Source organism: Perca fluviatilis, chromosome 22 (genome assembly GCF_010015445.1).
Source record: "Perca fluviatilis chromosome 22, GENO_Pfluv_1.0, whole genome shotgun sequence".
Lineage (NCBI taxonomy): Eukaryota > Metazoa > Chordata > Actinopteri > Perciformes > Percidae > Perca > Perca fluviatilis.
This window is the reverse complement of record NC_053133.1, coordinates 29,939,114-29,956,822: the sequence shown is the minus strand read 5'-3', so window position 1 is coordinate 29,956,822 and position 17,709 is coordinate 29,939,114. Positions and strand designations below refer to the sequence as shown.

The 17,709-nt window shown below is 41.7% G+C and overlaps 1 long non-coding RNA gene across 1 annotated transcript; it reads left to right on the top strand.

Moving 5' to 3' along the window:
- Positions 1 to 8,683: 8,683 nt before the first annotated feature.
- LOC120552633 lies at positions 8,684 to 9,752 on the top strand. Its single transcript, XR_005638054.1, has 3 exons — positions 8,684 to 8,721; positions 8,815 to 8,934; positions 9,614 to 9,752. It is a non-coding gene; the product is annotated as an uncharacterized LOC120552633 (long non-coding RNA).
- The last annotated feature ends 7,957 nt before the right edge of the window (positions 9,753 to 17,709 follow it).

Sequence of the window (17,709 nt, the reverse complement as noted above, 5' to 3'; positions counted from 1 at the left end):
AGACACGGGAAGATAGTCTCCCCGTTAAGAAGATCCTGTCTGGATGTAAGTCTCCGTTGCTGAAGCCGCGTGGTGTCTCACCGTAACAGCTGTATATGATACTGAACCATCGGGACGAGGAGTTGAACCTCCGGTTCCATGTTAAAGTAGATGATTATGAATACGTGATTTTTGCAACGTCATCAGGGGATGAAATGTTTTGGTTGTGGAGAGGTGGGCCACACGGTGAGGGCCTGCCCGAGACGAGGTGATCCAATCCTCCCGGTCCGGGATGTGGCCAGGTGCCGAAGCGGGGCGGCCCCGCTCCGGGGGTAGCGGGGGGGATGGGGGGGCGGATGCCCAGCGGGTCCGCCTGCGGGGCGGGGACCCCCCGCCTGCGGGCTGCTGCCTCGGGGCGCTGCCCGATGGCGCTCGCGCTACTGTGGCGTGTGATGCCGTGTTCTGACCGGGCCACCGGGTGAGTAGTACTGTAAATACACCGGGTGTTAGTGTGGATGTTGTGAGTGAGAGTGTGAGTGAAGATGAGAGTAGTTTAGTGTGTGAGGAGAAAGAAACAGAAAAAGAAGAGGTGAAGGGGTGTCTGGGGAACGGACAGGTGAGCTCAGGGACACACAGGGGGGACAGTCTGGGGAGACAGGGGAGGTACAGACTGAGGAGGGAAATGAAACGGTAGGTGAGGAAAGTGTAAGGTGGAGTGAACAGATAGAGGAGGTGGTGCTGGAGGAGGTGGTGATGGAGGAAGTAGTGATGGAGGAGGTGGTGATGGAGGAGGTGGTAGGATGGAGGGAGGTGGGTGATGGAGGAGGTGGTGATGGAGGAAGTAGTGATGGAGGAGGTGGTGATGGAGGAGGTAGTGATGGAGGGTGGTGATGGAGGAGGTGGTGATGGAGGAAGTAGTGATGGAGGAGGTGGTGATGGAGGAGGTGGTGATGGAGGAGGTGGTGATGGAGGAGGTGGTGATGGAGGAGGTAGTGATGGAGGAGGTGGTGATGGAGGAAGTAGTGATGGAGGAGGTAGTGATGGAGGAGGTGGTGATGGAGGAGGTGGTGATGGAGGAGGTAGTGATGGAGGAGGTAGTGATGGAGGAGGTGGTGATGGAGGAGGTGGTGATGGAGGAAGTAGTGATGGAGGAGGTGGTGATGGAGGAGGTAGTGATGGAGAGGTGATGGAGGAGGTAGTGATGGAGGAAGTAGTGATGGAGGAGGTGGTGATGGAGGAAGTAGTGATGGAGGAGGTGGTGATGGAGGAGGTAGTGATGGAGGAGGTGGTGATGGAGGAAGTAGTGATGGAGGAAGTAGTGATGGAGGAAGTGATGGAAAGTAGTGATGGAGAGTAGTGATGGAGGAAGTAGAGGCTGTAGTTAAATCCAAACTACCTGTAAGCATGAGGGAAATCAAACAGGCCTCCAGTGAGGGCTAGGCGAGGCAGTGAGTGAGGGGAGAGTGTGAGGAAGGTGTGTGTGCAGGATGGTAGTGAGGTGATGAAGGTGTGTCTGATGAAAGTGAAGTTCCTAATTATAGCAGCAGTCAACAGAGGAAGTTCTATACTGCTGTTGAAATTAAATGTTTCCTAAAACAAACAAAGAATCAGCAAGGTGTAAAAGTAGAAGAGTTTTTTCCCGATTTGGTTCTTTTCTGCTCCTCCGTTAGTTTTCACAACAGCCGAAAAGAGGTTTCTGAAATCACAGTCCAAGAAGGTTTTAGATTGAAAAAACTTGTTTTTAAAGTAAAAAAACAACTACGTCTTAATGATGAACTATGCTCCAATGTTGCTTAATTTCTTGTTTATTGTTGTTGCTTTTAACATTTCATTTATTATGGATGTTTTTAAAGTTGGGAGTTTGAATGTAAATGGAGCTAGGAATGTAACTAAAAGAGCCAGCATTTATGAAACCATGAGAATGAAACACATTGATGTTTTATTTTTACGAGAAACACATACTGACAGCAGCAACGAGGCCGACTGGAGGAGAGAATGGGAAGGGGAAGCCATCCTGAGCCATGGCTCCTCTGGAGGTGGAGGGTGGGCTTCCTCTTCTCCAGAACTTGGTCTCACTGGAGGTCCAGCATTTTTCGAGGGGAGGCTGCTTTTAGTCAGAGCTCAGTTTGATCATTTTACGGCTGTTTTTATTAACCTGTATGCCCCAACAACCGGTGCAGAGAGAAAGATCTTTTTAGAAAAGGTAGGTGGGGTTTTAAATGATTTTTTTATTCTTGGGTGGGGATTTTAACTGTACTGCAAATGCTCTTTTAGATCGTAACCATGCAGAGCTGCATCCAGCTTCCCAGCATGCTCTGGGGCGGCTGGTCTCCACCTATGGCCTGGTGGATGTATGGAGAAGGGATGCATGCAGACTGCCGACAGTACACATGGTCCCACTTCAGAGAGTAGGATCTCCTCAGCCAGACTTGATGCATTTATTGTTTTAAACAACATTTTAATATTTTTAAAATTGTGTAATATTGTTCCTGCTGTTTTTACTGATCACTCTTTGGTTTTATGTCATGTTTTTATAAGAGATGTGAACCGAAAAGGTGCTTATTGGCATTTTATCGGTTTTAACTTTTCAAAAATTTTAGAGAGGTCCTTATTTATTTTGGGATATTTTTAGACAGAGAAATGGTGATTTTAACAGTCTTAGGCAGTGGTGGGACCATGATAAGACGGAAATCAAGCTTTTATGTCGACAGCACCCCTCAACGTCACACGCGTGACATCACCAGATCTATGCAGGACCTGGGGCCTCATGTATAAAACGTTACGTACGCGCGAAAAGCTTCGTACGCTGGTTTTCACGGACACTTTGTGATGTATAAAAATGTACTTGGCGTAGAGCATGTGCGGGCAGATCCGCAAAGTCTTTTCTGGCTGTGTAACTTGGTAATTCTAACTGAAAAGTCCCCAAAATGCTGAACATTACAAAATAAAGTTTCCACTACAGTTACTGGCATATGTCTGTAACGTTGTCTATGAAAAAAAAAATTATATCCGGCTGAAAAGTTTGATCATTTATGTGGATAATGTTTCACATCTTTCACACAACTGTTTTAATTGCAGGCTACTTAATCTCTGTTAAACATGAGGACAGAAAATGATTGATAAATCCACTTAGAAAATACTTTCAGTCATCCTCTTTATTTCCCATAGATGGAAATATCTTACTGCGGAGAAACTACACGGAAAATGCAGTTGTTGGGGACCAAGAGTCTGGTTAAACCTGATGCCTCGGATATAAACTGACCTCTGGATACAAGACACATATGTCCAGAGACAAGGGGACATGTGGCCAGGACAAAGGGAATCTTGGCCAGTATGTAAACCTCAAAGCCTGGTTAGTTCACACCTCTATGTGAAAGGGCCAGCCAGAAGGGAACACGCCTGGCAGGAAGTCAAAGGACTACAGAAGTGTAGTTTTCACCCTTCTTTCAAGAGTTTCGGAGTCTTTCTATTGGTTCAGCGGGACCATAAACACAGCAGGGGTCTGAACCTATAAATAACCTTGACCCTAGGAAACCCCTCGTCTTCACCTGCAACTCCCGTTGCTGATAGGGAGGCGCAAGCGCTTGTGCTCAACTTCTATTTTCTGGAGAAAGTGGATTTAATTGCGGAGAGATCCTATGAAAAACGCACCAGTGTTTTTCATAACTGCAGTGAGAAGGAAACAACGTTTTTCTTCTCATAGTCGACCAAACTCTTCCCCTTACTGCCTTTTTGGAGGGAGTTTCTCCGTGGCCCTGATGAGCGCCCCGGGAGTCGTTCTGTTTCATTTCTGTGGAAACCTATGGACAGAAACAACGGACTGAACACACCGTAAAAAGGCTGACGTCTGGGCAGAGATAAGTAGTGTGTTTATTAATGAGCAAAGGGTTCGCTACCATTGTTGCCATTAATGTGATCTGATTTAATCATGTACTGGTCCATATGTGATTATTAATCTGTTCTGTGAATGTATAAACGATCGATTATACCGTTGATTTAGGTTGTGTTAAGTAGCTGGGTATAACTGTAATCGCTACCTGCTAATTCATTCCTTTCATGGAATTTAGTTACTGTCTGCGATAGAATCGCAAAAATCTACTGGAGTGGTTATAGTGACGTTTCCCTCAGCAAAACCAAAAGTCTCAGTCTGTAGGACAGAGTGGCTGAGGGGAACTAGGTCATTATCGATAATTAAGATCAAAGTGCCTCTTTTCTTTACTCTTCTTCTGTTTCTCCTCTTACTAACACACACACACACACACACACACACACACACACACGCACACACACACACACACACACACACACATACACAGGCTAGCCGCCAGATCTCCCGAGCTAACGCTGTAGGCTAGCTTCACACGTGGAGTCGGCATCACCTTGTACAGAGCTAACACATGACCTAGCATACTAGGCTAAGCGTGCGCGTTGCCTAGCAACCCCCTCGGCTTCTTCAGCCCCTCCCCGTGCACGCAGCACCACTACCGCCCTCTTGAGGCTAAATAGTTTTGTGCAGCTCACAGGAGTAGCCATTTTGGTTTTTGTGTTAGGACTACATTTTGACACCGCCCCTCCTCCTTCACACACACACACACACACACACACACATATACACATATATATATATATATATATACATATATACATACATACATACACACACACACAAACACACACACACAGACGTGTCCATGACACATGCTGCTTTGTTTTGGTTTTGGTTGTGATATGGTAAAAGATATATTAGTTTATTATTTTAAGGATTATTGATTAGCTACTGATAATTGTGACGTTAATAAATCTTATTATACTTAATTAGCAGTTGCTTGTGATTATTTGTGTACTTGTTGTAATAATTGCTGGTCGATCAGGTCCATGCTTGGATTCAGCCCTTCCTTTATTTCCTTTTTAAAGGGTTACCACAGAAATGAGACTGTTCCACAGTTTGATTATTGGTCCCTGACTTGCAGGGTGGTGCCCCGTTTTGATTTTTTGTCGATTTGATAAAGTTATTAATAACCATATTCATAACTTTATTAATATTGATAAAACATCTTTGATAATTTGCCAATGATCAAATCTGTACCCTACGAGAATCCTACAAAAGACTTTTTGCACTTGTTGATAAAGGACTTTTTGTTTGTGTCAATTAGCTCATCTTCACAGTTCACATATTTTTAGATGTTTAAATAGGCAGAGGCAGAGCAAATTGCATTAAAATGCCACAAATGCTTGAGATGCAATATGTGTTAATTGTGTTATTAAAAGTGAGTGGTAGTTATGTAAAAATAAACCTTTTGTAGATCCTATAAATAGACATAATTAGGCACATTGTTGACACCTCCTTTATTTTTGACATTTTAATTGAGTCAAAGCTGTTATTTAAGGGGTTCCAGAGCCCCACAAACACCTGTATTTTGCACACTGATTCTAACCCAATTTGACAATTCTCCTGCTTGCTAGTTATCGCTATTACTTCAAAGTGAATTGACTGACTGATTGAGTAATTGAATTACATTTCCCCCATGGTTAGGGTTAATAGAATAGTTATGAAGAGAGGCAGAGATATTCAGAGCTTCTTCTTAAAAAAAAAGAAGAAAAGAGTAAGAGCCAGCCACAGCTTCTACCAGCAGCAGTGAAAAGGCTCCGTCAAGTCAGCAGCCTAGGTACAGTAGTGATGAAGAGCAGTCAGCTCCTCCTGCACAGGATGGTAAGTCATGCTTGGATAGTTTGAATTTACCATGTAGGCTCACATTCAAGTTGTTTGTCACTCCAGTTATACAATTACAACTGTCTGAAACATCACTACACAAGAACAATAGTTAAAACAGTTGTAAAAGACAGAAAAACAATAATAAAATGTGCATAATACATACATACATACACACACACACACACACACACACAAACGTATGTATGTATGTACATATGTATGATTGTGTGAGTGTAAAAAAATAAGTGTGTGTGTGTGTGTCACTGCATGAAAAGTGGGATTTCCGTCAGTATGCGGCACTGTAGATTGTCGTGGAACTTCAGGTTTACGGCTGTATACGCCAATTTACAGGCAACACCGAAAACTGCCGTGAATTGTCGGAAATTGACGTGGACCTTGCTTGGCAGTTGTCCCCCCATGACCCCCCCTCCCTCTAATTCTAGGTGAGGCTTTCACATGTAAATTAAAATGCTGTGAGCTATACAAATGCAAATCATGGTAGCAGCAGGGGGAGTTTTACCCCACGTGACATTTTTCTAAAAGGTATTAACTTAATTTTAAGAAAATCTCTTAAAATAGATCAGATTCAGTATAGCCTAATTGTAGACTCTTTAGTAGATTTATTTGATGAAAGTATGCTAGATTAATTACTGTGTATGTCATTAGTAATGACTAATTAGATGTAAAAAAAGATACACAAAATAATTTATTTCAACAATTAGTTTTAATCAGGCTTTGCCACAAAGGTAAAATGTGCAATCCATGATTCATTCACAGTCTCAACCACTGTACATAGTGACATGACTACAGTGACCTTTCTTTGGTCTTGCTCATCCAACATTGTCTGGTGAAATGGAGACAGAGGCCCCGTCCACACGTACCAAAACGATCTTTTTTTTACCCGTCTTCCCTGGATTCGTTTCAAGAAAAGTTGCGTCCAAACGAATCCACTTGTAAATGACTCAACACGCTACTTCATATTCCAGGCCTATAGGCGGCGCTGTTTCTGCTACAGAAATTCACCAAAAACGGAGAAGAAGAGCATAGTCACTTCCACTTCCTATCATAACATGACTAGATTATAACGTTCTCTCTTAATACATCCGTGGACTATAATCACTTTCACCACTGCTCATCTTATAAAGGCTGCCGCAAGAAAACGTGTCTTTGTTTACGTTGTATAATGTGCTGTTGGATGGCTTTTTATTTTGCATGATTGCAGCGCGCCAGCGAGCTAACGTTAGCGCGCTAACGTTAGCTAGCTCTAACATCGGCAGTCAAACAAACATCAATGATCCATGAATTATGTCTTTTTAATAATCTATACGTTTTTCTTGCAGTAGCCTTTCTACGATAAACCGTGGTAAAAGTTACTATAATCCGTTCAAGGAGTTGATAAGCAGACAGATTAGCTAGCTAGTTGATAAGTTATCTACTTCCACTTTATAAACAGATAGCCATAGCAGCTAACGTTAACGTTACTTCGCTGCTGGAGCGGTCAGCTACTTTAGCGATGTTTAACGTTAGCTACATAACGTTAGCAATATATCTTGTGTAGAATCCAGAGGGAAGGGTCAGGGAGCAGAGACTCAGTATTTAGATGAAGTGAGCTGGTGTAACCATGGAGATGGGACATGCTCGCTTAGCTTTAACGCAGTTGTGTGCGTCAGCGGCCGTGGGAGAGGGTGTAAAAGAGGGGTGTGGCGATGACATCATCGATACGGATCCGTATTCACCATCCATACAAAGCCAAACGAGAGCTGTTTTCGGATTTTTTCACCCTGAGACCTGGTTTCAAAAAAGTGCGTTTTCAGGCAGTGCGTTTGCAGGATTCGTCTGGACGGTCAGCCCAAACGATGCAAAACGTGCGTTTGCACAAAAAAACGTTTCCGTGTGGACAGCCCCAGAGGCTCCACTGTACAGTTTTCTAAGAGAAGTCTTTCTGCTGACACCAAAACACTGGGCTTCACATAAAGCATATCAGCTTTGTCATTGCATGACAAGGTCCCAACCATTTGTCTTCTTAAAATACTGGCAAATTCAGCACCATATTCACATGTCCATGGCATATGAAGCTGTTGGCTCTGCTCAAATGGCCTCATAATCTAGACTTCAATTGTCCTATTGTTATTAAGCTTTCCCAGTATTCCATTAAAACTCACTGTAATTCACCTCCACACCAGTGTGTGCACTGTTCGCGCCCTGCTGGTTAATCAGCTCCTCTTTGTCTCTCTCTATCATACTGCCCCCCCCCCCTACCCCCGCCCTCACTGCTTCCATTTGAAAAAAAGCGGCGGGACTCGGGAGATGAGTCCGAGAGTTAGAGCAAAAACTTCCGAAATATGGGAATATTTCAGGCCAACTGGTAAAAGAGTTGTCTGTACACTCTGTCAAACTTCACTTGGAAACACACAGGAGATGTTCGAGACATTTGGAGCGGTTTTTTCTCTCCTCCATATCACCTCCGGGGCTCCAAAGATGCGCTCACAGAAAGAAGAAGTCAACGTAAGTATATGATTATTAATGAAACAGCGAGCTAGTCTGTACTGTTTATTAACTCTTGATCGTACAGTGACTGTCTTTGGATGTTAAACAGGCTACTTAGACTTAGCAGTAATGTTTTGAACCCCCCCCAAGTTTAAACGCGAGCAGCACAGAGCTGTGTCTGCTTTCAGCGCCATTCATTACAGAGCTGAGCGGGTGAGTTGTTTTATAAAAGTATATTTTTTGATTTTGTAATTTTCAGAAAGCAGTCCGCCGTCTTCACAACTCAGAGACAAACTGTAGCAGGCGCTACGAACCGGAGCATGGGTAAGATTTAAAGAATATGCTTTCATTGAATGAACTTCATTCATTTTTCTGTATAAGGACATAGATACGTTAATAGATACCGATCTTAACCGTACTTTTTATTTTTTTTTATTTTTTTTACAGACTAACCTCTCCTCATAACGAGGCTGTGACCTATATTTGCTCGGAGCTGTCTGCAAGTCCAGATTTACATGACGCTGATAATGACGCCATTGTGTGTAAGTATTTTTTACTTTTTCATCTTTCCTTGTTTAATTTTACTGTAACTTATGTTTTTTTATTCATACCACTCTCATATAATTGTTTTCCAGCTGCCTGTAAGACATATCACCAGACAGCACGCAGGAGCTTCAGCTAGAAACAACCAGATGTGGCATCGCAGGCAGAAGCTGTGAAGAGTTCAGCTCGGAGTCGGTCGAGAAGAAAAGAGGGTAATGTAGAGGCCAAAGTACAATTCATAGCAATGTGAATAAGAATTAATGTTAAAGAAGTAAGTAATTTCATTTAGAAGTTCATGTAATGGTTAAAATGTTAAATAATACATAAAAAGTTAAAAGCATACTAGAATTCATGTTTTTATATTTTGTACATTTTGGTAAATTTAATATTTCTTTAATGTACGGCCCGGAAAGCCAACTCCGGCTACGTTACTGTGATTTTCATTTTGTGATTCAGATCTTGAGAGCTGTGGAAGCGAACGGTTTTCTTACCTGTTAGCTGCTAACTTCTAGCTATTTCTATTAAGAATTTCCTTTTGTTTCATTAGCAACTACAATAAGTGTATTAGTCAGCTCACATTCCCTCTTGTAAATCGGAAACCAAGGAATAAAACCGGAGATTTCATCTTTTATTTCAACAACGTTTCCAAAGTGGATTTATTGGACTGTGTTGCTGCGTTGCAATGGACATTGCAAATGGGATTAGCTGCTTGGAACAATGTTAGACGGTTATTAGCGTAAGCCATTGCATATCTCAAGATTTCAAACCTCTACAGGTAAGATTAGATCCGTTTGGTCAATGTGAATATTTTTCAGGTGCATTCATATGTGTGTTGTGTCCATAAGCAGTGCATTGCGCAGTACTGATTGTCTTTATTGATTGATTTTACAGCTGCTGGAAGCGAGACAGTGCTGGCTGCGGGTGAGGTGACATTTGTTAGTGCGCTACATAGACCTACAGGACAACGCACCACAGACGTCTGCTAAATGGACCGAATCAGACCGAATGCTGCCGGTTACCAACAGCTCCGAGCCGGCCACGGGTTTAGTTAATGTGGGCGGTGCTGCTTCCGTGAGCGAGATATTTGTTGTGTGTGCTGTGTGTCTCCGATGCTTTGTACAGTTTTTTTTGATTGTGTTTGTGTTTTGTGTCAATAAAGCTCTATCTTTGAATAAACAGCACGTTCCTGGCAAATCATTTTAATTAGGATAACCATGACATGAATATACAACATAGCATATATGAAATAAATATATATAATACATAAATATATGAAATAAATAAAAGAAAAATATATATATATATATATATATATATATATATACATAATTTTATTATAATAATAATGGCCCAGGTTGACCAATACGCTAACCCGTGACAGACCTGTCAACCAATCACGAGAGATTTTTCTTGTTTAAAAGAAAATTCCAGCCAGACCAGACGTTCTCTGGCCAGGCTCCTATTCATATTCTAATTAGATCCATTAACACCTCCGCGGGGGCTCTCCACATACGTCATGGTTCGTTTCCGACAATATGTGGCACAGACGAACGTGACGTTCACAGCCTACAAATTGTTGATAACTGCCGAAAATTAGGGGGATTTCCGGGCGTTTACGGGGACGGAAATCCCACTTTTCATGCAGTGTGTGGCAGAACCTCCAGCCTATTGATGTCTCAGATTTCTCAGATATCTGTGTATTCCCACAGCTGACCAGCCACACCCAGAGGAGGATCCAGCAGTGTCTGGAGCTCCACCTGCTCAGCATGGTATGTCAAGTTCTGTTATGTCCAGATATGTCATTCATGAACAGTTACCTGAAGTTGTCGTGTACTCTCATACTTGATTTAATTTAAAAAGGACGGTCCAATTTTCAACGGTCCAATTGGTTATTGCTTTTACTACTTCAGGTACTTCATCTAGTGAGCAAAGCGATTCAGAGGGCATGTCAGTAGGTGATGGTGACACCGATGACAGAGAGGTTCCTCATGTTGCACAAGTACGTGCTGCCCCACCTGGACCTCACGGTATGTTGTGACATTTTATCTTTCAGTTTACATGACATTATGAGTGCCATCCACTTAAATATCATGGAAGTTGTAATACTGACCACGAATTCACTTTGTAATTAATCATTTTGAATGAAACTTCATAAAAACTGAAGTAAGGACTGATCATGATTATTTATAATTTACAGACGTTTCACAGTCCAGAGCAGCAGGTCCTACACAGCCTCAACTCAAAGTATTTCCGCGAACCATGCAAGGCAACAGGAAGAGGTCCTTCAACAGCAAGTGGTCTAAACAACACCCATGGCTTGAGTACCCCCAAAGCCAAAACTCTGCTTACTGTTTTGCATGTCGACACTTCTCTTTACCAAACACCCCAGCATCTGTATTCACATCACAACTGGGATTCTCTCATTGGAAAAAGGCAATGTATAAAGATGGTGGATTTAAAGTACATGAAAAGTCAGAGGGTCATGTCAATGCCATGTTTGCATGGGGTGGAGCACAAGAAGGCAATACTAACAGATTCTTCCATACGTGATTGGGTCAGCGCAAATGTAACGATGGTGACAAGGATTCCTTTAGGAGGACAATCTTCTACCCCATTGTGGACCCCGTACTTGGAGAGTTAGACAGGCGCTTCTCAAAAGACAATTGTGAAATAATGAGAGGAATACAAGCTTTGGGCCCCGAAAGCAGATGTTTCCTTCAAGAGGAAGCAGTCTTTCGCCTGGGAGAAATTTATGAAAGTGACTCTGAAGATCTCAGTCATGAACTCCACCAGACAAGGAGGCTTTTGCAAAGGAAACAGCAAAGTGGAATGCCGAACTTGTCCGGTATTGTTGAACTTGCAGTGTTCCTTGAACCTCATAAGGATGTTTTTCACGAGCTTTTTCGTCTGTGCAAGATAGCCATAGCCCTCCCAGTAAGCAGTGCAGCATGTCTTCTCAGCTCTTAAACTCATCAAGACCCATTTGCGCACAACAATGACAGATGACAGACTGAGCAACCTGGGTGTTCTCAGCATTGAGGCTAGAAGAGCAAAGTCACTTGACATGGACAAGTTTATTAAACTTTTTGCTACCAATCACCAAAACAGGAGAATTCATCTTATGTAAAGATGGATGAACCCAGAATTTGTCTAAGGCCGGTTACACACTGCCGGCGTGGCGTGAGCGTGGCGTTTCTGTTGCGTGTCAGCAGCGTGGATTTTGTCTTTGTCTGTCTTTACCCACCAGAAAGGTGTCTGACGCGTTGCTGCTGCTGCCTTGTCTGCCTTGTCTGGACACATGGTTGTTTCCCATTGATAAAATTAAATACTATGTTAAACATAAATATATTCTGATCTTATTACAGCAAAGACAACGTCGGCAGTATTGACGGACAAAATAGGCTCCCGAATATTTCCTTCTGGATTGACAGGTGACATATTAGAAAATAGTTTTTTTTTTATTACATTCATATATCTGCATTTATATCAAAACCTCGAGGCTTTCATATATCTGATGTTGGACCATCACTCAGAACACACACTACGTTGTTATCGTAGCCTATCCTACCATTTATATATTGTAGCCTATCCTACTCTTTATATATTGTAGCCTATCCTACCCTTTATATATTGTAGCCTATCATACCCTTTATATATCGTAGCCTATCCTACCATTTATATATAGTAGTCTATCCTACCATTTATATTTTGTAGCCTATCCTACCATTTATATATTGTAGCCTATCCTACCCTTTATATATCGTATCCTATCCTACCATTTATATTTTGTAGCCTATCCTACCATTTATATATAGTAGCCTATCCTACCCTTTATATATCGTAGCCTATCCTACCATTTATATATAGTAGCCTATCATACCATTTATATATAGTAGTCTATCCTACCCTTTATATATCGTAGCCTATCCTACCATTTATATATAGTAGCCTATCATACCATTTATATATAGTAGTCTATCCTACCCTTTATATATAGTAGCCTATCATACCCTTTATATATAGTAGCCTATCCTACCCTTTATATATAGTAGCCTATCCTACCATTTATATATTGTAGCCTATCCTACCCTTTATATATAGTAGCCTATCCTACCCTTTATATATAGTAGCCTATCCTACCCTTTATATATAGTAGCCTATCCTACCCTTTATATATAGTAGCCTATCCTACCCTTTATATATAGTAGCCTATCATACCATTTATATATATATATATATAGTAGCCTATCCTACCCTTTTTACCATATTAACCATTTACGATTCTAAGTCTTAACTGTTTGATTTAAATAAACTTTGTAATGTATGCTGAATCAAAGCCAACGTCTCAATTTATACCTTCATCAGGGCCTTGGACATGAATACTGTGTGTTGAAAAACACTTTTTGCACATTTTCATACATCACAAGGAATCTTATAGAATGACATTATTCATCAGGCCATCGTCAGTGTTACCTGTATTGTTACCTGTTTGCTTTACTAATTTAAGTGCCATCTTGTGGTTAAATAAAAACACACCTGGCAAAGAACAAACCAAAAAATTCAAATTCCAGTATCTCCAACAAATTATATCTAAGCTAAATAATAACATAAACTAAGCATGTAAAAAACAACAAATATTTTTATTTTTTCCTTACAAGCTTAGTTTATCTTTTGCTTACAGATACACTTTTTAATAAGGTCTTATCTTTAAGCATTTTGGTCTGTTCTGTTGCCTGTTTTTATGTAACCACAAGATGGCGCCTCAATTAGTAAAGCAAACACAGGTAACAATACAGGTGACACAGATGATGAGCTGATGAATGATAAATGTTATTCTGTAGGATGAGTTAAGAGCAGTTGGATTTTGCTACTCTAATCTAACTTGTGAAGAGACAAGGACTTTAATCCACTACACGGAAATAGCTCTTAGAAAATGTGTACCCTATCCTGAACATAATTACTGATTAAAAATAGACATGTTAAAATAACCAGAGATACTTGAAGACTGTGATAGGTGGAAATGGAATAAAAAAAAAAGACTTTTTAAAAAATAGTTTTTTTTAACACAAGACAGGAAATCATGGGAGAGAGAGGGGATGTGACATGCTGGGATTCGAACCGTGGTCGTCTGCGTACGTATACGCATTAAACTTTGCTATGCCATGGCCACCCCACACTAGCTTTGTGTCCCATCTTGGCCACCCCAGTAAAGGAAGGAATTATGTACTTAACAAAAAAGTGTGAAATAACTGAAAACATGTCTTATAAAAATGTTCTCGATACACCACTGCCGATAGCTGCTGGTTAGTAATCAGAATCAGAATCAGAATCAGAAAAGCTATATTGCCAAGTACATTTTTTACACATACAAGGAATTTGTTTTGGTGTCGTAGGTGCATGTCACACATTATCTAAAATAAGTTAAAGAAACAGGTTAACAGAACAGACAATATAAGTATAAATATATAAATATATGTGTATATATACACACACAGGATGTAATAAAATAAGAGGAACAATTGAGATAAAAAGAGCAGATTAAGTACAATGGCATGTAGAGCCAGAGGTGGGTGTGGAGAGAGTCAGGGTGGTTTCCGGGCCTTGTTAATAAGGCTAGTGGCGGAGGGGAAAAAGCTGTTCATGTGGCGTGAGGTTTTGGTCCTGATGGACCTCAGCCTCCTGCCAGAGGGGAGTGGCTCAAAGAGTTTGTGTCCGGGGTGGGAGGGGTCAGCCACAATCTTTCCAGCACGCTTCAGAGTCCTGGTGGCGTAAAGGTCCTGGAGCGGCGGCAGATTGCAGCCAATCACCTTCTCTGCAGACCGAATGACATGCTGCAGTCTGCCCTTGTCCTTGGCAGTGGCAGCAGCGTACCAGATGGTGATGGAGGATGTGAGGATGGACTCAGTGATGGCTGTGTAGAAGTGCACCATCATTGTCATTGGCAGGTTGAATTTCTTCAGCTGCCGCAGGAAGTACATCCTCTGTTGTGCTTTCTTGACGAGGGAGCTGATGTTCAGCTCCCACTTGAGGTCCTGGGAGATGGTAGTCCCCAGGAAGCGGAAAGACTCCACAATGTTAATTGTGGAGCCACAGAGGGTGATAGGGGCAGGTGGGGCTGGGTTCTTCCTGAAGTCCACAACCATCTCCACTGTCTTTAGAGCGTTGAGACCTAGATTGTTTTGGTTGCACCACTTCACCAGGTGGTCAGCCTCCGACCTGTAGGCGGACTCGTCACCATCAGAGATGAGTCCGATGAGGGAGGGGTCGTCCGCGAACTTCAGAAGCTTGACAGACTGGTGACTGGAAGTGCAGTTGTTGGTGTACAGGGAGAAGAGTAGAGGAGAAAGAACACAGCCCTGAGGGGATCCGGTGCTGATGGTCTGTGAGTCGTAGATGTCTTTCCCCAGCTTCACATGCTGCTTCCTGTCAGACAGGAAGTCAGTGATCCACCTGCAGGTGGAGTCAGGCACACCAAGCAGGGAGAGAGTTTCTCCTGGAGCAGAGCCGGGATGATGGTGTTAAAGGCAGAGCTGAAGTCCACAAACAGGATCCTGGCGTAGTTTTCCTGTGGAGTCCAGGTGCCGGAGGATGTAGTGGAGGGCCAGGTTGACTGCATCATCTACAGACCTATTGGCTCTGTAGGCAAACTGCAGGGGGTCCAGGTGGGGGTCGGTGATGGCTTTGAGGTGTGAAAGCACAAGGCGCTCAAAGGACTTCATAACCACAGATGGGCAGAAACACCACAAGCGGGAGAAACGTTGGTTAATCTACAGTACAGGCCAAACGTTTGGACACACCTCATTCAATGCGTTTCCTTTTTATTTTCATGACTATTTACATTGTAGATTCTCACTGAAGGCATCAAAACTATGAATGAACACATATGGAATTATGTACTTAACAAAAAAGTGTGAAATAACTGAAAACATGTCTTATATTTTAGATTCTTCAAAGTAGCCACCCTTTGCTTTTTTTGATAACTCTGCAAACCCTTGGTGTTCTCTCAATGAGCTTCATGAGGTAGTCACCTGAAATGGTTTTACCTTCACAGGTGTGCTTTGTCAGGGTTCATTAGTGGAAGTTTTTCCCTTATTAATAAAAAAGCAAAGGGTGGCTACTTTGAAGAATCTAAAATATAAGATGTTTTGATGAAATGAAGATGAAATGTTTTCAGTTATTTCACACTTTTTTGTTAAGTACATAATTCCATATGTGTTCATTCATAGTTTTGATGCCTTCAGTGAGAATCTACAATGTAAATAGTCATGAAAATAAAAAGGAAGCATTGAATGAAGAAGGTGTATCCAAACTTTTGGCCTGTACTGTAGATTAATCTGTTTATCAAACCACATCAGCTACCAGCTGAGATGGTGGCAAGATGCCAGCTGTCTGGATCCCAGTGTACATGAAATGTCCAAAAATTCACTGTTAGTTAATGATGTCAAGTACAACATATGTATTGCTATTCAACTGCAATGATTTGCTATAGAGCTGCAGCACACGCATCTAATGCTGGGCAGTCCAATTCATTGAGTAGCCTAGTTCATTCTGAGATGGTTCATCTGAATGTGTTGAACCTCTAGAGTTTATATTTATTTTTATTTTTCATGTTCTTTTCTCAGATTGAGCTCCCTGACACTCTGACAGCAATGTCATGTGTGGGTTGATACATGCTGTTCATGTCTGTCTTCTTCAGTCTGTTGGCTATTTAGGTTATTTCCTGGAACACGTCACTTACACATATTGCACTTACTGCAGCGTCTTGTGTAGACTGTTTACATATTTGTGCCCATATGTACATTTTATGTACTGGTGCTATTTTTGAATACATATTTCTAAATGTTCTGACCTTTTTTAAATCTTGACCCTGACAAGTAACCCAAATTACAAAAAAAGACTAAAACTAATAAAAACTAAACTAAAACTAGGAAAACCACTTTAAAAACTAATTAAAACGCAAAACTGCAAAATGCAAAACTATAATAACCTTGGCGGACACACACACATGTGGACACAGACACACACACACACACACGCACGCACACGCACACACACACACACACACACACACACACACACACACACACACAGTTAAATAAAACCATCCAGAACTCCGTCAGTTATCTTTAAATCTCTGTTTTCTGGGTCTACAGCAGGTTTAAATAAATGTTGGATTAAAACAGGAACACTGACTCTAAGCTCACATCACACGAATCAAGACAAACTAGTTTCAACAAGAGTCACATGCAAGACCGCAAGCACGCACACACAAACACACACACACACACACACTCTCTCCTCTTCCTCTTCCTTTCGACACATTCCTTTATTAAATGACTTGTTGAAATATCAAGACTTGACCAAAACTGGCTCAGAGAACAGTAAACGTGTTGTTACAGTTCTGTTTGAATTCAGTCTGGAATAAAAAAATTTTCCTTTTATCTAGTTACAAGCAAGACACAGGAACACACACACACTCAGTCTGCCTCAGCCTTCAGTTTTCTCCTCCTGCTCTGTTCTGGTCTCATTAAATGGAGTCTACACTGACTCAGCTCTTCCTGTTCTCATGGACCTGATCTGATCCTCCCCCTCTCATTTGCGTGTGTGTGTGTGCGTGTGTGCGTGTCCCTCCCAACAAACTACCAGCTGAAGGCTGACTTCACCAACAAACTACCAGCTGAAGGCTGACTTCACCAACAAACTACCAGCTGAAGGCTGACTTCACCATCTGGCCTTTCCTCTAAATTCCTGCCACTGGAAGTTACACTGACGAGGAATCTACCTCGGTGGTTGGTGCATACATACTGTACACAAACACATATATTAAACATTATTATGAAATAAACAATAAATACAGAAACAAATATAAACTAAATAGTTGTTTAACATGAGAGAAAAGAGGCTGAATGGTTGAGTGCAGGATGTGTAAAACATAATATAGTCTATGTGCAGCGGGCAGATAAATAGTGATGATGTGTATAGTGAAC